General features: G+C 45.2%; 1 protein-coding gene across 1 annotated transcript in view; it reads right to left on the reverse strand.

The window, feature by feature from the left end:
- The window catches only part of LOC144167121 (uncharacterized), a 33,671-nt gene extending 33,041 nt beyond the window's left edge, over nt 1-630 (reverse strand). The window contains exon 1 of the mRNA XM_077696496.1: nt 442-630. The gene's annotated coding sequence lies outside the window, so the exon portion shown is untranslated. The remainder of the gene's footprint in view (nt 1-441) is intronic.
- Between the last annotated feature and the right edge of the window lie 19,097 nt (nt 631-19,727).

The raw sequence follows: 19,727 nt of genomic DNA on the forward strand, positions 1-19,727 counted from the left end.
AAGACGCAGCAGTACCCGAGGAACGCTACGCATAGTTTTACTAAAGCAGCTATACTGGCATGGCTACAATTTGTACGTCTTCCGGGGAATGTCGGATGGGAGCTAATGTTTTTGCCGCTGAAAGACAATGTGATACCGTCTAGAAGTACCAAAACCGTCTTGCTTGGTCGTTTTCGCTGACTGACCAGCTCTGAACTCCAGAAGCTGTGGAGAGATCTAGCAGTCGCAATCACACGTGCGCTCATAAACTAACAAAATAGGTTTCTCGCGTTTGTTAAATCTCACCGAAACAACCCACTTAAATATCCAAACGCCATGAGATCTGTTTCAATCACACCGAAACAAAAAGATTACGTGGAGTCGTCATTTTGCTCTTAACCTTGTGCGTGAATATTTATCTCACACCAGGATTTTCTAATAAAACAAAACAGTATTTCTTACCTCTGCGTACTTTCTCAAGCGCCTTAACCTGCTACGCTCTTTTTGCAGCTCGCAGGATTGTCGCAGCCGGAGAGATGGAAACGCCGAGCGCTATTTAGGAACCGCGAGAACAGACAGTTCGCACGACACGGTGCTACGAACGAAGTGGGTCTGTCTTGTGCCAGTCCCTTCCAAATGATTTATTCTCCACCCGTGCTTCGCGCATCGGGCGATTGTCCTCGCCGCAAGACGATCTCCACGGCGGATGCCGTGTTTCCGTTGCCTCCCCGTGGCTCGCGTTACCGTCACACCACGCACGGCGGGACTTCTTTCTGCCTCAGCTAGGAAACATAGTGCGTAACTGATAGATGAGTACTTGCAAACGAACGTGCTTACGTCAGTGCGAGTGATATAGGTGAGCAGGCAGTAAAGTCATTCAGGATACTGAATGACGTGGAATCTATTGGTAACGATGGGGTGGTGGTCCTGGTATTCCGAACTAGCAGTACTGAAGAAGCCTTTAATAGGATGTGTGCTTCGCAAAACAGAGAAGACTAACGCGTACAACAATACTTTTTCTTTTACAACATTACATCTTCGTTCGCCACTTTTGAAGCACACAGTCGCCGTTAACACTGGAACAAGCTTTCCATGGGCCCCAAAGGACCGCCGATACATGCCTTAAAAACAAAGACTGAAGGGATTAGGTTCAAATGGTATTGGTGGCTGCAGTGCGAACCTGTCCTTCTTTCGTCCTTTGCAAAACAGTTGCAATACAGCTAAGCGTAGTGTTCGTAAAATCTTTTTTTTAAAGAGGGGGGATAACGAAAACCGGAGTGTGCACAACGGTATACCGACAGAATAGCAGGCGACGAAAGGGCACACGGCAAGAGAGCACCGACATAACAGCACGGCGTCAAAAGGGCACGCGACAAAACAGCACGCCACAAAAGAGCCCTGCGTCAATGGGCACAGCGTCAAAAGCACACACGACAGAAAAGCACAGCGACAACATAGCGCAGCGACAAACGCGCTCGCGACAGAAGAACACGGCGACGAAACAGCGCACGAAAAAACAGCACACCGCAAGAGCAGAGCACTGAAACAGTTGGGTGGGGTGGCGTAGCTAGATAGTCTGGCATAGTGCACTCGCGGGCCGGGCTCGTAGCGGGTAGTATGCATTTTCTCGGGCCCGTGCTGCGCTCGGGCTTGAATCAAAATTTTTCCGGGACGTGCCGGCACGAGCCGGCTCGGGCAGTCCCTGAGTCTCGGCCATCCTGTGCCGCCCATTCTGTAATGTTGACAACAAAATGTTTTCTTTTGATCTTTCAGTTTAAGCGAAAACCACATGAAGCGACGTGAAAATTCACTACGGCACTGTTGAAAGATATGTTCAGTTTATTCAGTTTTCCCAGAAGCATCTGGACGACTTCCTGGCTAAAAGCTGCTCGAGCCGCTTGACAAAGGCGCAGGAAGCCGTTACAAGGCATGGAGGACGGACCACGTAACACACATGTAATCATAAGTAACAAAAAAACAAAAATAAAACACGATTCCAATTTAACAAATCAGTTCTACAAATTTCATCAAAGATAATCAAAATTAGATGAAGGAAACACAGATCAGAGAAACAGGCCACGAACAGAATGAATAGTTTACATTATCAATAGGAGATTCAAGCACACTGTAAATAAAAATTAAAAATAATACGCTGGAAATATGTAGGAAAAAACATGATTCAGAACACAGTGCATAATCAATTCCAAACACACAGTAAACGTACAATAGGACAGAAATACAGAAGTAAAAACAAGCTAGGTTCAGTTACGATTGCAGGATGTATGTTCGAAGTTGCTTTCTACTGTACCCAGAAGTATGTTGGTGTCTATTGGTTAAAAAGGTGATTAAAAAGGCGCTGTTGAAAAGGCGATTGCGCTTAGAGAGCCTTCACATCAATAAAAAACGCATGGGTCCCATCAGCATAGCGGGAGAGCGGGCAAGAAAACCAGGGCCCTTCAGCCACAGAGTACAAGATGATTGCCGTTTCCTTCTGCTTTTCACACTAAAACAAACAGAACAAACGTGACCTTGTCTTTTCACTGTGTGCAGAGTTTGAAGGACCGATTTTTGAAGCACAGCCCAGGATTTCTTCGTGTAAGAATTATTAAAACCGTCAATAAAAGCAAGAAGGAACAAAAACGTAGATAAAATGATGCTGCCAACGTAACCAGAGGGAAGGACAAAATGAAGTGGTGAATGCGGACGCATCGTCTGCTCAAAGTTCAGAAAGTAATAAAAAAGCGTATCTACCGAAGAATTGCAAAACTAAAAAAATCCACTTGATCAGAATCATTTAAGGTATCCTTGGTGCGCCTTGATTTCATTAAGTGCAAAATGGAGTTCCACGACTACCGAAAATACAGCTTCTAAGTGAGGATATTTAGGTTGTACATAGATCGGTGCAAGTTTAAAGGAAATTTAAATCCAAATTAGTCGTATTCGCTTGTGCATACGCTTTTTAAAATCAACAGCAGACTTCTACGAGTCCATCATTATAGCCTGTGGGGCTAGAGATGATATTTTACAACAGTCTCGCCGGCACGGGCTTATTTTATTAAATTCTGTCGGGCTCGCGCCGGGCTCACGCTCATATATTAGAAGTTGGTCGAGAGCGGGCCGTGCTTGTGCTCACATTTAAAAAAAAAATTTCTCTATCATGCCGGGTCATGCTGCGCCTACAAATTGTGGCCCGTGCAATGTTCTACCATCCAACGATTGCTGCCCTCTCCGACTCCGTCCGTCATGCAATCACACTGAGACGTCAAGAAAGTTGATTGTTTCAGCTGAATACTCGTGGGAGAAAGAAATGAGTGGGTGGCAGTTGTTAAAATCTGTGATGAATGAAAGAAGTTCTTTTTCGCCGTGTTGCCAAATCAGAAAAATATCGTCGATGAAGCGTTGTAATAGAAAGGTTTAAGTGACCGTTTGTCCAGAAATTCGGTTTCGTGAGAGCACATGAAAGTGTTAGCGTACCTTCATCCCACCCTCATGCCCATTGACGTTCCGCTGATCTGAATGTAGTGCATATCATCAAATTCGAAGTCATTAAGATCTAGAATTAGTTGCAGCAACGTTGTCAGTGTTTCACTGTCGATGGGACTAGATACGTGAAATGCGTCGTACGTTTCGACGAGAGCTCGGGCGCTAACGTCATGGGGGATATTGGTGTGCAGATAAGCGACGTCCAAAGTGATGAGCAGTGAGCCGAGCGTGACGCGAAGTTCAATTATATCACTCAAGAAATGGTTTGTGTCTTTTACAAAGGAAACTTAGTTGGTGTTTTGTTTATGAGCGCGTCCACATAAAAAGAGGGTTTTTCCGCTATCGTGCCGATGCCGGATAAGATAGGACGACCTGGAATATTCTGTAATGTATTTTGGGCAATAAATAAAAACTACCAGTGACCGGACTAAGAGGGACAAGTGATTTTACTGTATGAGCCGCTATGTTGTTTCCCTCTGCCAAGGTTAGAAGGGTTGCCTACATTAGAGGTTTAAACCGTTTTGTGGGATCATCATCGACGCGCTTATAAAAAAAGCTGTCTATCAATTGTCGGAGGGCTTCATTAACATAATAACTTCTATTCATAACCACTATTGCGCCTCTCTCATCGGCCTCCTTAATAACGATTTTACTTCGCGTCGCAAGACTTTTAATCGCATTGGTTTCTTCTGCGGAAAGGTTCTTTGGGTATGGGACCCGCTTATTATATATATTCAGAATGTCGCGCGTGACTGCCGAGATATAAATATCTCGGCATTTGTCGCGCTGAGTAGGGAGAGTCCAGTGTTTGTTGGAGGGCAAGGGGTCATGGGTGTCATTAGAGTGGGGATCATTATGAAAATATTTCCTCAGTCGCATATTACGGCAAAAGTTATCTAAGTCTTCAAAGAGTGCAAAATCATTGAAACCAGCTGTTGCTGGGCAAAAACTGAGACCACGAGATAGAAGACTGACTTCAGCAGTAAAAAGAGTGGCACTAGACAGGTTTACGATGCAAGATTCATCTGAATTGCCTAGATGCAGTGTTGAGTCGCGCCTTTCTACGACTTCAACGTCTTACCGCTGCTGAACATAGGTTGGTTGTAGAACAACATCACGGAATTTTTTTTATTTATTCAAGCCAATCTCGTGAACCGTTTTCAGAGATATCAAGTAATAAATACGGAATAAGCGAACTTTCAGGTCAGGTGCTCAAAGGAAAATTAAGTGACCGCATCTACACATGAAATAGATGATTCGCCTTAATTTTGTTCACTCATAGTCGCTGAAGGCGTCGAACGATGCGTCGCTGTCAGAGTTGAAGACGAGCTGCATCACTTCGCCCACCTTGCTGTCCCGAGCTTCGAGACCCTTGACCGGTTTAGTGCTAGCAGAGATCAGGCGTTGGTGTAACTCGTCTTCAGAACTTTCATGGCTTGTCTATAGATAACGCACCGCTTAAACAATGCCAAGACGGTATCTCCCTGCGCTTTTTTTCATCCCATCTACTACCTCTTCCTATTTGTGTCGTCTTGTTAACTGGACACGTTGTGTCTCTTTTGTTAGAAATCGATACGTCGAAGCTGTTCGCCGCGGAGGGTCATTTTCGCGGGTCCAGCTAGCCAGGATTTTGAAGGCGTCGAAGCTAGAGGGAGTGGACGATCTATCGGGTAATTTACGAAATTAAATATTGCACTGCTAAAGCGGGGTGGTCGATGTTTCGGGGGAGGGCGTTCTCTCGTAACTGTACGGCACGTGGATACTGCGCAGGTTCACGGCCCCCTGCACCTGAGAGAATGATTACATCCCCGTCTCAGTTCCTTCATGATAAAATAAATATTTATTCCCCCTTTAAACACATAATATTCCGCTCTGGACCATGTTTTGTTGAAAGGACAAAATTAAAAATATGATTGTACCAAGAATCGGCCAAATATACAATACATGCTTCCGAAAACGAAAGCAGTGACAGTAAGTTTTCACTTGGTAAAACATTAACATTTCTATTAGCACTGACCTCCTCGCATTGCGGCTTTCTCCTTGTCGAAGTATATCACTCTACCTTTTTTTAATCCCTTCCTTGCAGGTCCGAGGAACACATCTGGCAATAACGAGCTTACTTAACGTAAAAAAATACGGTTAACAAAAAGCTGCGACGAGACGCCACAAGGGGAAAATACAGCAGCGTATTTAGGGAACAGATGACACAAATGGGTCTATTTTTTTCATCCTTCAAGCATACCCTCACTTCGAAACAGCGGGTTGAATCTTAGTAAGTTACTTATACGAGTGCCTAAAAAAAAAAACCTGCGCTGTGCGATGAATAGCTTCTCGCCGGAGAAGTACTGTAAAAAATAATTGATCTGCCAGGGAAGCACAATACGATGCCCCAGGAGATGAACATGTTTATTCCCACGTTATTTTTTTTGTAACAAAAGAAGCGTGATTGACAAACGAGAGCCAGCTGAAAACACAGCGAAAAAAAGTATTACACCGACTTTGGTCGAAACGAGATGCGCGAAACAGTTCCACTTCCTGTGCACGAACACACAACAACAAGGCGTTGGATCCAGCCCTTATGTTGCAACAAAAAATGTTCATATTGTCACGAAACCAAAGACCGCGCCGTTGTCTTCCAGGAAAACAAGTTTATTGGAGCGAACTACTGCTCCACTAACAAATCAAACAATACACAGGTGGCAAAGCTTCAGTCAGCAAACTGACGTGCGCAAGCGAGCTTCGGTGCATCGAATATCGCGCAGTCTGCTCTGCAGGCTTTTATCTTTCGGCGCGAGAGTTTCTAGAACCGTCAATTCACATCCAGAACATCTAGATCGAAGAAGAATATTCTAGGCTAATAAAGTTAGGGCGCAACGCTCGCCGTATGAGAATGAGATCATCCGTGCGGCATTAAAATAGAGAATGAAACACGCGCTTCGCTTGGGACACAGATAACACAGCTTGGGGCGGCCGGGTAGTAAAAACAAAACATAAACAATCCCAATGCATGGTTCGCGGCAATATGAGCGCTGTAAACTCTACGGGTCGTTCGCTTCGTTCTGAGCACTTTGTAGGTACGGCGCACTTATTTTGGTGCGCTTAGTAATCGAATAAAAAGCAGAAGACGACCACAGCATATTCCGAAGCAGTAACCGCGAAAAACCTTTTCTAAATCTTCCGTTCCAATTTTATCCTGGCGAACTGCAACTGGCGTGTATTCCCATAAGGACTGGCGTAGTCTTTTCTGAAGCAACAATGTTTATTGCAGAACTTGTGTCGTAAGTTGTAGCCAACCCGTCCACACAGCGATTCGACAGGTCAAGCGCACACTTCAATGCAGAAGAATACATGATTATGGCTGCCCGCGGGAGCGTCGGCAGGAGTTTGTCTTGAGGTGGGCAAACACGTTGCATTGGGGAGCGAGATGTAGATGGCTGAGGAAGGGGCAGTTGTGCTGGTCCGGCTTAGGGGGGGGGGGCAATAACCATTTGCTCTCCACTGCCGACGGACATGTCTGTGAGGTAGCGGCAAAAATTGGGTGCCGTTTTATGCAGAAATTTCACACGATGAGAAGACTTTCTTCCCATCAATACTTTTTAAGCTAAGCTTTAACCCCCAGGATTTTGAATTTTATGGCATCCGTGAGCGCACGGTAACACACAGTACTGAAAAGCCAGCCCACAAAAAGCAAACATACAAAAGCCAGCGCATATCGCCGCTTGCGTCGGAGCTAACACTCGTAGCTAATACATGAGGGTGAAAGAACAAGAAAAAAATGAAATGCAAACCAAACACTCGCATTGTTGCTATATGTCTCTGCGAACGTATGAAATTATGCGTGACGTAGTGTGCGTCAGGGAAGACAACCAGGTCCGTGGTATTGGGCCTCGCCAGTTTCTCAGTCCTGGACTGTCCTCGGGCAGTCCGAGAACTGCGTTCGGACCAGGAGCCCTATTCGCCCCGAGCGCGAACACAGTCGGCCCCTGGCGGCGGCAGGACGAACTGCTCCTAGTGTGGATGGCGCTCTCGTGTCGTCTGCTTTTAAGTGCGAATAAGCGACCCCAAGCCATCCACCGCCGGCGGCGTCGGCGTCCGCAGTGCTCCTCTATATTTAAAGAAGAAACAGCATCCGGCGCCAGGTTTCGATCCGAGGACTTTGCGGGCCGCAGCCCGACGCTCTACCGAATAAGCCACGGACGCGACGCTGATATTGTCAGTAACGCGCCTTATATCTTTAACGCATTCAAACTACGTCGTCAGCGGCGTGCGTTGGCGACTCAGCGGCGTTATAGCGGCTTGATAACTGCGTGGTGTACACGTGATACTACTACAAACCCGATGGAAGAGATGGAAGAGAAGGCGGCGAGGCGGTGGGCTGCGGGGGCCGAGCGCAAGCGCCGCAAGCGGGCCGACAACCGTGCATTCGCACTTTCACATTCTCCCCCTCGGGGAAATGCGGGGGAATTTTTTTCACGTTGCGTGCGGCGCAAGACGCGTGCTGCACACGACAAAACAACCAATGTGTGTGCTCGTTTGGCAGTACGCAATGACATAGTTACCTCTGCTTGCGCATTTCCTCTAGAAACGCAATAATCAGCGGCCGTTGCGGGTTAATGCGCTGGTTTAATTCCACGAAACATCTTCGCCCTGGTCACCGCTTGAGTGTGAAACGTGTTATAAACATTGCTGCCACACATTGCACTTTTCTTATTGCTGAGTGCAGTCGTCTGCCGTTTCGGGAACGTCGAAGGGTGCTTTTTGAAGGTGGCGTGGTGATTATTTAAAGGATAAAAGTTTAGTACGCGAAACGGGTAAGAAGCGACAAGACCTGTCCATGCGCGTGCGAATTCCACGCCCTTGTAAAATTGCGCTGTGTCCTTATAGAAAGCAGAAATAAACAAAAACATTTACACTGCACACGACCCGTGCGCTATCGCCCATACATTACCGGACACGTATTTTACACCCGCAAGCGCCTGCACACTAAACTTTTTAACACCCTTAAAGGTGCTAAAAGGGTGCACTCAACATTTTGCACCCTTTTTGCACCTTTTAAGGACTAAAACATTGCTCCGGCACCCAATCATGAGAGTGCCACATATTAAGGGGTGTAAATCTTAACATTTTTACACCCTTTAAGGTGCAAGGAGGGTGTACTGAACATTTTGCACCCTTTTTGCACCTTTCAAGCACCCAAATATTGCTCGGGCACCCCACCTCGAGGGTGCCAAAATTCAGGGGTGTAATCAACAGTTTCATAGGGTGCTACGACCGTTAAAGGGGTGCTAAAAAGTATTTCTTCTCGATTGGGGTGTTACCACGGCACCTTATCGTTAGGGTGCCTAAAAGAACGGTGTGTGAATGCAAGCATGCGAAATTGCACAAAAACAGGCTGAATGTTTAAACCGCACATTGCACTATTTCACCGCCCGTTGAGAGAATAAATATGAACTCTCCACATAGACCAGGGGAAAGGCTCTAAAATTGCTGTTCGTAAATTGAACAAAACGTGCTGAATGTTTAAATTCCACTCTGCACTAATCTACTGCTTCGAGTGTATCACAAGGTTCGTTTCGATGTCCAGGTGCACGGGAAGGAAAGGCTACAAAATGCCTCTTGTAGTCCTATAAATAAAACTTTTACGCGAGGCATCGGTGTCCTCAACGAAATCGAATTTACCGAAGAATGTGTTCCCGTATTATTATGCCCCGGGCAAAAATTCCAACAAGACTTTCTTGTTGGGCTCACAGCACGCCTGTGGGGCCAATACGAAGTTCTGTCGGCACTCTATCGTTCCAATAGCCTTGTCTTCCAACAGGGAGTTTAACCTTGATGGCGTTTGTGGGGCCAATAAGAAGCTCTGTCGGCACTCTATCGTCCCAACAGCGTAGTCTTCCAACAGGGAGTTTAACCGTGATGGCGTTTACCGGCTCGCCAACACGATAAGTCAACGCCAACAGACGCCTCGTTCGTAATCAGCGGCGCGAGCGCGCCATCAGACAGAACCGACAGACGCCCTGAAGGTGGTTTTTAGGGCCTAAACAGCAGCGTCTATGTCTGGCATAGACGCTAGACGTCAACGTTTGTGTTCTGAATTTTCCCTTCAGTAAGTAACAGTCAGACGGACGATAACATAACAATGTGAAGATATGCTTTGGCTCATACCACGGCAAGCGCAATCGTTTGTGGCTGCAGCCTCGGTTGCTCTTCGTCCACAACAAACTGAATCGGCTGTACAGCTTTCTTCGAGGGCGTGTATGCAGGGGTTCTATCTTCCTTTTTTGCGCAGGCCGACGGGGGCGGTCGTGTAAAATCATTTTCGCTCGTCGCTGACGTAGGGTTGCCACCTTCCTGGTTTTAGACCGGCCCGACCGGTTTTTTAAACAGCGGGGCGGTTGCCGGTCCATATCTAAAAAAAGCCGTCATCAGCCGGTTTTTTGGCTTTTGTGCCTTGATTATACCCGTTTTGGCGTTTTATAAGCGTCAATTCAACAACTAAGACGATAAATACGTGTCGACAAGCATAGGCGTGCGCACAGGGGGGGGGGGGGGGGGGCAGGGGGGGCGGCCGCCCCCCCTAATCATCTGAAGGGGGCGCCAAATTTGCCCCATGCCTTGCCGATGTAACACATGAAAGTAAAATTTCTGCTCAGAAATATTTTGTGTGTGTTGCAATTCCATCACATTGAAATAAAAATTTTATAACCATCCCTGTTTGCACTGCGTTCGCACCGCAAGGCCTTCAGTGAGAAGAGGTCGGGAGTTGCTATGGGGGGGGGGGGGGGGCGCAGCGTTAAGACTTTGCCCCCCCAAATTGAGAACTCTGCGCACGCCTATGTCGACAAGCTGCGCAAAGACACGCGAGCAGAGAAAATACGCGGGCGAGCGCGCTGCCTCAGATGGAGGGGGACCTAAGGGAAGAACAAAATAACGAAATTCTACCGCCGCGGTCAGCAATTGCGGTTACTTTTCAGTGAAGCACATGCAGAGCGATTAATATTCGTTGACAACTTACGTAAGTATAGAGTTGTTTTAGGCGCCTCGAACACCTCCCGCCGACATAACTGTTTGTTAACGCGTCCGTTTACTGTTTTGTAGGTCAATGGTTCGATTCCTCGTCGAAAGTGTTTTTTTTTTTTTTTTACGTGAGGGTTTCATTAGCTCCTTTTTTAACGGCCAGGGTAAGCACCTGTTCCTTGCTTTCTATCACGCCGACATTTACCGCCCTCTTCCTAAACCCAAAGTAGCTCGTTTTCTCGCACGTTCTCTCTTGAGAAGCCCGCCGTGAAAACAAAACCAAAACAAACGTCAAACCTCTTTACAATATCAGTATATATGTCAATTACTTTATGTGTATTCACTTTCGTGTTTAAAAACCTTAAATTTAAGTTATAAACACATTTCCGACTTTGAAAGCAGAAAGATAATTACCAACATTACAGTAGTAACACAATTTTCGTCAAACATAGAGGTGCTGCATTTGAAGTCTGGCAACTGTCTTTCACTTTTGTGTGTCTTTTTTTATGGCGTTTTGTGCCGAGTGGTTGGTGGCGTGATTTAATCTGTTTTATCTATTTCAAGCTTAAATCATAGTTATAGAAGCTTTATGGGTGATGTCTACCCTTCCAACCTACGCGTGTGTTGAACATGGGGACCCCGGAAGAACGATCATCGCCGGATAAAATACTGCGCGTCAAAAGTGGATGACATTGCATCAGAACAAAGCGTGTTCGTGTGTCCGCGAGATGAAGACGGCAGTGAAGGAGAATTGTACGTTGGAAACATCGTTTTTGCTCGGGTCAGTACGCATTTTTTATTATTCTGTATTTGGTTGGAACGAGTTCTGGTGTTTATGGGTCAGTAATTCGCTAGACCCCCATCTCGTTTGCTCTGAGAGCCTACGTGAGTTAGTATACTTGTTTGGCGCCCAGTCCACCGTTTCCGCAGAAGTCAGCATCAATTTACGCTGAAGCTAGACCTTGGCTACGATGCTCGCGCTATGGTACACGGCTGCTAATAATTTCACATCACGCAAGGCTCTTTAACACCGGGGCGTTTGTTTATGTGTCTCTCAAACAGTGCCTTTGCGGTTGCAGATCGCAGTCGCAATTTCGCGTGAGTGGCACAACGCTGTGATTAGTCCTCCCTCGTGAATACCCGCGGTATACCAAGAAATAACATGAACAGGAGGTTCCCTGGAAGTGCATGTGAAAACGCGTACACGTGATTCCATGGCTGGCGTCTCGTAGGTGTTGTGAAGTCTCCCCCCCCCCCACGAATTCCGTGCAGTGCGCTTCGCAGCTATTGCGCTCGCGAGACCGGCGACCGTACGCCTCGCGGTCTTCGGGCCGCGATATGTGTGCTGTTCTCGTGAAGCTCGACAACAGCGAAATTGCCGTACTCGCTCGCCAACGCGCCCCGACAGCGTACGCGTCGACCGGGTGCTGACGGAGTTGTGCTGGAAGAAAAGTAGGCAAGAGATGAGGGCGCACGAGGTGTAGTTAAACATGAGAATTTACAAAGTGCAAGGTGGAGAAAATAGTATGCAAGGGCCGGAAACGGTGAGAGAGTTCGGGCCGCGCACCAGCGAGCGAGTGCGGTAATTTACGTTGCCGAGCTTCACGAGTCCGGCACGAATATGACGACGCCCGTCTGAGAGTTCATAGAGGTATAGAATTCACATACGTGCAAATTGAAGGTGAAATGCGCGCATGTGGCCTCGCAGGGAGTTAGCATAGTCTCGGGGTAGTGGGGGAGATTTCACAACGCCTACGAGGCGCCTGCCGATTCTGTCAGAGTAGCTCTCGGGAAGTCTGGGGCTTGATATCAGAGGCATATGTATTGTTTAAATTAGTGCAGAAAATTGAGCCAATTCGCAAGTTCTCATTTTAGCAAAACCGCAGGCCATACAGAGACTAACAAGAAAGCTGTAGGCACTCACTCAACTCGATTTATATTGGAGAATTGAACGTGCAGATACAAGTCGGACATTGAAATGGAGGAGCCTCAACTATCACACACCAGTTCAGATTGAAAGCAAGGGATACAGATGAGCTGCTAGCATGCGTTCCATGCAAATTAGCTCAGTAGCTAGCTTTGCATATATCATGCATACCCCACTCACAGTACCTGCGGGTCTAATAAATACATTCTTACTGTGACCTAAATTTCACTTGGGGTGTTCCGGGAATGTTCTTATTAGTGCCTTGGAGGTTACTGTCTTTAAACGATTAAAAATCTACTTGATGTAAGCATTCGTGCTTTGTGTGTGCTCTTCTTGTATTTCAACAAGTGTCAGCACACTCACAGATTATGCACCTGCAGGCGCTGCTGCTGGCTGTCCTGGGTCAGCTGCCTTCCAGTCCAGTTTCAAAGGCTTTGCCAGGGCCTCCCTTGGCCAACCGACACTGCACCTGCTGTACCCAAGTACTGCCTGGCCTTTCGTTGGTGCTCCGTACGCTTTGCCGCCAGGAATGGTCATTCATCCATCATCTGGCCGCTTGGACCACCCGTTCAGAAGTCAGCGCATTTGCTCGACACATCGGTCCAGGCACCATATCGGTGCACCCACCGATTATGTACTTTCAGGTTAGTTATTGCATGTTGTGGAACTTGCCATGATGTATACCTGTTAGCAGTGCTGTGGCCTCTGATTATTTGAAACATTTTCATGAAGCAGTGCTGTGCGTATGGAGCGTGTCATTGCTTAGCAGAGATATTGAAGAGAATCTGGGGCTCTAAAGGGCAAGAAGAGAAATTGAACTGACTTTGAAGCAAGTATTCGTATGTAATCAAGCCAAGCAAACATTTAGGATCTTTCGATATGGTTTCAAACTTGCAATACAAACTGGTCTACTTCAGATCATACTGGTAATAATCATACTATACCGAAAAGTACATCCCGCAGTCTGTAGAATTCTGACAGCGCTTTTTTCGCAGTCTCTCATGACAGGCACTAATCTCAATGGTTGGAAGATAGTCGAGGTAGCACCAGTCTTTAAATCAGGAGACGGTACTTCACCATTAAATTTCCCTAACAAGCACCATATGCAAGGTCAGGAAACATTTCATCCACTCTCAGGTCGCTAATTATTTATAAAATCACAATATCACATTCGAGTATCACCACGGTTTTCACAAGGGTTACTTGAGAAACACAACTTTCAGGATTTGTTCACGATCTACATTGATCCATTGACACAGGCTTACAAACTGCGGTAGTTTTTCTCGATTTTTCTAAAGCATTCAATCGCATTGCACACCACAGACTACTTCTCAAACTTCACCCTAATGTCCTCACTTGAGCAAAAGATTTTCATTCTTCTCAAATGCAGTTTACTTCTAATAACTATATACTTCTTTTGCTCGTGCCACTTTGTTGTCCCCCCAGGCAGGTTGCTTGGTGTATCTTCCATGTTGCATATCCTCCCATGTAGGTCTATTTGCAGATGATGTTGTAATTTATCACACAATTTCTTTCAACTACTACCGTCAATGCTTTCAATCTGATCTTAACACAATTAACTCCTGGTGCTGCAAATGGCTAATGTCGCTTATCTCTCAAACAAAGTGCATGACTTTAACGGTGGCAAGTCTCGGATTGTAAATACTTACTTCATTAACAACAGCCTGATTACCTCTTGAGACAAAGGTGTTTTGGTAGGCCGGTAGGGGAGGGGGGATTGCGTGGTGGATTTCAAAAGGTACATCGATTGGGAAAATAAGACGTGTGATTAATATTTTCATTTGCACTCCAAAACTCGCTTTATTTCATATGTTTAACCCACTGCCGTGGCTAGGGTGGTGTGCTGTGGAGGCGAATGTCGGTTAGATACCGCTTGGTGTAGCCGCTTTTCAGATGGAGGCAACACGTAAAGACGCCCGTGTTTGGAGATTTCGATGCGCACAAAAATACCCAGATGGTCAAAATTAATGCGAAGCCCTCCCCTACAGTGCTCCCCATATCCCAAGTGTAGCTTTGGCGTGTTAAACCACCGTTTTTTTTTCATGTTTTTGGTATAGTACCAGCTGCTGTAGCAGGTGCAACTTAAAGGTAAAATTATACATAATGTTTCCAAGAGCTAAATATAAAGGCCATATTGAAGTGCGTTTATGGGTCTATCTCATAGCAGTAGTGAAAGGTTATATACTCTGGTGCAGGTTAAGAACGCCAATGGCTCGTGTGGTGTAGTCCAGTGTTTGACGGAATGCCGTGTAGGCAGGTAAAAGCATTATTGCAGTGATGAAACGTAGGTCACTGACCAAGTCAAGAAAGCCATTTAACGGTTTGTTGCTTGTTCACGGTGAGCATGTGTCGTGGTAAACGAAGCTATATATTGGGCATTACGCGGCGCAATGAGTTTGCATAGATATGGTGCAGATTGCCATCCATTATGTTGATAATGTTGGGCGTCGTCTGAACAATGAGGGACTCAAGCAGTAATCGAGAAGATAGATTGCACTCAGTTGTCAGTAATTTTGTCTTGTTCCAGTCAACCACGTGTCCCGTCCTCTCACGGTGCTCTGCCAGTGGACTTGTTTTTGCATGGCCCTTGTTCACTTCGTTCCAGTGCTGCATTAATCTTCTGTGCAGATTGCCCGTTTCGCCAATGTACACTGATTTGCATTCAGCGCATGGAATCTAATAAACAATACTCGGAAGCTTGGAGCATGAGAGGGGGTCTCTCACGCTGACAATGTCAGAACGCAGCTTGCTAGTGGGCACATGCACAATGTATGCACTGCGTGTCTTGAAAATGTGTGCGAGAGTTTCACCGATGTGTGGGACGTAGGTAATTGCTGCACGTTTTGATGCAGTCGTTGTCCTGAATATAATGCCTAAAGCATTATATTCAGAAAGAAGCGAAGAGGGCGACTAGCAAGAATCCACATTGACATTAGCAGGCAGAAGCGTCCACAAGGCCTGTGTCAAAACGTGCTGCAATTCTCGTCCTACACATCAATCAAACTTTCGCACGCATTTTCAAGAAACACATTGTGCACATCGTGCAGGTGCCCACTAGCAAGCTATGTTCTGACATTGTCAGCGTGAAAGACCCCCTATCACGCTTCAAGCTTCCAGGTGTTGTTTATGTTTTGAACAAAAAAGTGCCATTTAAACGTGACACCTCCTTCCTTGCCGATTTCTGATGCCTGATTGTTCAGTTTGTGGGGATACGTTTAGCAGATTGCTCACATGTCTAACCTGTATTTGTGCTTGAGCAGTCAAACACTGATGTTAGCAGTGAAGTAGGTGAAAATTGTAGTTTGATTGTAGTTGTGTGCAGATTACCTACATTGTGTTAATTCGTAGAAAAGCAAAATTGAGGTAACCCTGCTAACTGTTCCGCATTGCAGCATTTTATTATGCGAACGTTAAGGAGTTCCGCTGCTTGTTAAAGGTGAAATAAACAGTGGTACAAAAAGAAGAGCATCTACTAAACAGAAATATCTTCACAATCGCAGGATGCCAACGGTCCGCCTACCAACTTGTGTCCTGCATCGTTTCTGCTGGCTGGAGCGGTTCATGGAGCATTTTCCAGCTTCTCAAAGTTTGTGGTCAAGCGCTCCTCCAAGTGAAAGATGCCGCAGAGGGATCTTTTGTTTTAATGCCACAATTTCACGTGCTCAGCAGCAAATTTACTCGTAAGGCTTTTTAAATATTCATCACCCAAGAGGGCATGTTACCTTCGTCTTCGGTGGAATGTGTCTGCACTCAGGTTATTTGTGACAGAAACAAGTGGACCACGTCATGAGAGTCATTGAGGCCTTGTTGATTGTGCATGCTTCTGAAATGACATTTTCATTAAGCTGAATACTTTCCACATATTACGATTTCTGAACAAATTATGGTAAAAGTCATGATTAGTTGTACTACACTGCAGGAAGGAAATGCCAACATACGTTTTAAGCGCCTCTGATATTTCAGATCGTTGGCTGGTGAGCAATAAAACAAAACTGAATTTTTTTAAAAGTAAAATCAAATATTCGTTGTCACCAGTGCATGACCATAGTAAAAGCTATCTAGTCACCAAATTTAGAATTAGACGCGAAATGCCAAGAAAAATAGGGAAATAAACTAGACAGCTGGCTACAATAAACCAATTCATAAAATTCCTCAATGTCTATCAAGTGATGATTCAGGCGGGTTAGTTAAGATGTCAGTGGGTTTACACACCCAACTTGCAGGGAAGCACATGAGCTCCCAATATTAACATGTTTTTAGTGAAGACCGTCTTCCTTCATTAAGCTGCTTTGCACATTGATGCCAGTCTGATAAATGTCCTGAATTTTTGTTATGATCAATCTTTGTATGGGAACCATATATTTTTATATGATGTCGCTGTGTATTTGTGAAACTGTATCTAGTCACTAATTCCAATTTGTCGTGGTCAGGTTTTTTCAACTAATTCGTAGCTTTTTTAACAATTATGGTATATTTTGTGTGCCTAAAGGAATGCCTCATTGCATGTTTAGCCTATGTAGTGTTGAAAGCCGACATTTTGCTTCAAAGTGGAATGTCGGGCTAGCAACAAGGTACTTCGCGTGCTGCTGACTTTCATTCATGCCATTATTTTTTATATTATCATTTAAAATTAAAAGCCAACCAATTTGCTGTCGTTTTAATTTTGTCACCTACTTTATACTTTCTTTTTTTTTCAACTTTGTGTAAGGATTGACTATCCATATTTTTATGATACCAAGGCGTTGGACTGGGCTAGCTGGTACATGTTTGAATGGATGAAAAACCAAAGGAAAACCCAGGACACAGAAGAGAACGACGGGACAAACTTGTGCCGTCATTCTGTTTTAACTGTTTCCTGTGTTTACCACTGGTTTTTTATGCATTCAAACATTTTTTATGAGTTTGTTGAACAGTGATTAGTTTAGGTGTGTTCAAACAATTGTTGGCTGCGAAGGCTCCCTGTAGCATTTGTATAAGTGCTCTCTGCTTTTTTTTTGAGCCAATACCCCGCCACCAGTCTTCATGAGGTGGTCTTTTGTAGAAATAAGTTGAAATAAATATTTGTTTGCATTGCTTTACATGTTTTGAAAGAATTTCTTGTTCATTCTTGTTTCATTCAACCCCGTTTTAGAATCCTGCTTAAGGCATTTCCTCTGTTATTTTTTTTTCAGAACCAGGAAGGGTGCTCATCCTCGGTTCTTGCTGAAGCAGCAGTATCCATACTTCACACGTGAGCTCTGAACACACAGTAATTATGGTATGAAACATTCTACCAGTATAAGCCTGCTTTGTAGACGTCATTGTAGATGTCAAAGCTCTTGACAGTGTAGTTCAATGTCTGGTGTAACGGGCAATGTCTACAACTTGTAAAAATTAATTTTGTGGCTATAATGTTTGTGATTATTTTAAAATGCACGTCAACTACTATTTAGAATCGCTGTCTAAATTGGCAGCCATTTTCCTGGTGGATACAGAAAGTGAAAAAGCGCATGTGTAGAGATTTCACTGCACCTTAAATGTCCCAAATTTGCTAAAGCTAATCCAAAGCCCTCCTTGTGGTGCACTTCATATCCCATGTACAGTTTTGCGTAAAAACAGCTAAAAATTTATGATCAATTTAAACTTATTTTAATGTTTTTAAATGCAAATATTCTCAATTGAAGCTGCCATATTTAGAGTAAAATATTTTGTAACAATTATATAGCTACCAAAGGTTTACAGAAAAGCTTTTTGCTTTTGGTTGTGCACCTTCTTATCAAAAGAAAAATGTTGTTAAGAAAGGCAGAAGAAACCCAACTATGGAAATTAGCAAACCCTAAAGCTGCGGATAGAATGAATGTTTTGTAGAGAATCTTTTGCTGATTTCAGTTCTAGTCAACTCTAAAAAAGTCTATCGACGTAGAATGCTTACCGTGAGGCATCTCGTAATACTAGCCAAAACTAATGGGCCCTGGCTGTTGGCTTTTCATTTGCAACAGTGACAAATGACCCCACATCCACCGGCAGGGACATAATGCAAGGCACCATGTACAAGCTAGCCTCATGATAAAATAATGTTTTCTGAACAATGGCATTACATTTCAACCATGGGCTTCACCAGGGAACTTGTATGCATTGTTCTGTGATGTTTGCAGTTCTTGTTATTGCTATGTGGGGTCATTTAGTCTAAAGGTATGTTTATAAAACTCCAAATACCACCAAACCTTGCAAGTGCTGTACCATATGAATATTTTTCCGTAAAGCAAAAAGAATAATGCAAACAAAAATAAATGGCTTGGGTACCCAACTTTTATAAGTAGATTATGAGCCGCAGTACGGAGGGAACTACCGTATAAACCGGATTATAGGTCGACCCGGTATATAGGTCGACCCCCTGCCTTGAGGTGGGAAAAGTTGACAAAAAAAATAATTCGGCACACAAGCGCACTCACAATGTCTATATTTATTTCCGACGCCCGTCCGTCACTGCCACTAACTATGCCTGCCGAAGTCACTCGTCCGAGCTCTCAGAGTCGTCCGAGGATGACTGCTTCGCACTGTCATCTTCCATGCCATCAGGCGCATTGCTGATGGAGCACTTCCTGAACGCTCGTGTAACCATGTCGTCGGGCAGCGACTGCCCAGAGAAGGACACCCAGCTTGACACGGTCGCAACCGGCCTGTATAGGTCTTTTTGTTGTCGCCGGCTATCCACTCATTGTACAGTTCGCGGAGCCGGTCCGCGCATGGCATCCGGAGCGATCATGAGCGAAGTTCCCGGATGAAGTTCCCGGACGAAGTCCGCCACTTTGTTCTCCAACTCGGGGTGCACCGCTTGACGTCCACGGAACGATCGGTTTCGGGGGTTGCACGCGCACAGCTTAGCTTTCTGGGTCCGCCAGTACCGCACACTTTTCTCCGAAACGCCTAACTGGCGTTGCACCGCCATATCGCCATATTTCCATTCTGCTCGGTGACTCAATCGCCGTCAGCTTAAATGCCGCGGTGAACTGGCGTCGGCTGCCGCCACTCATCTCGGAACAGAGACGTACAGAAATGTACGCACGCACGCACGCACAATAGACGAGTAAAAGACGAAAAACTAGAGAAAAGCGAAATCAAATAAAAGCCTGATAGTGCGAGAGAGTAGTCCGACACAAATGGCAATGGCGACGGACTACGCTTGCACATTGTTGCCAGACAACGATATAAATTCTGCCAATGACCGCTATATAAGACGAGGGGTGACTTTTGTGCGGATTTTTTTGGAAAAAAACTCGACCTATATTCCGGTTTATACGGTATATTATGAGCCGCATTA

The sequence above is a fragment of the Haemaphysalis longicornis genome, unplaced genomic scaffold (genome assembly GCF_048455015.1).
Source record: "Haemaphysalis longicornis isolate Haplotype H1 unplaced genomic scaffold, Haemaphysalis longicornis Haplotype H1 scaffold_2, whole genome shotgun sequence".
In the NCBI taxonomy this organism is placed as follows: Eukaryota; Metazoa; Arthropoda; class Arachnida; order Ixodida; family Ixodidae; genus Haemaphysalis; species Haemaphysalis longicornis.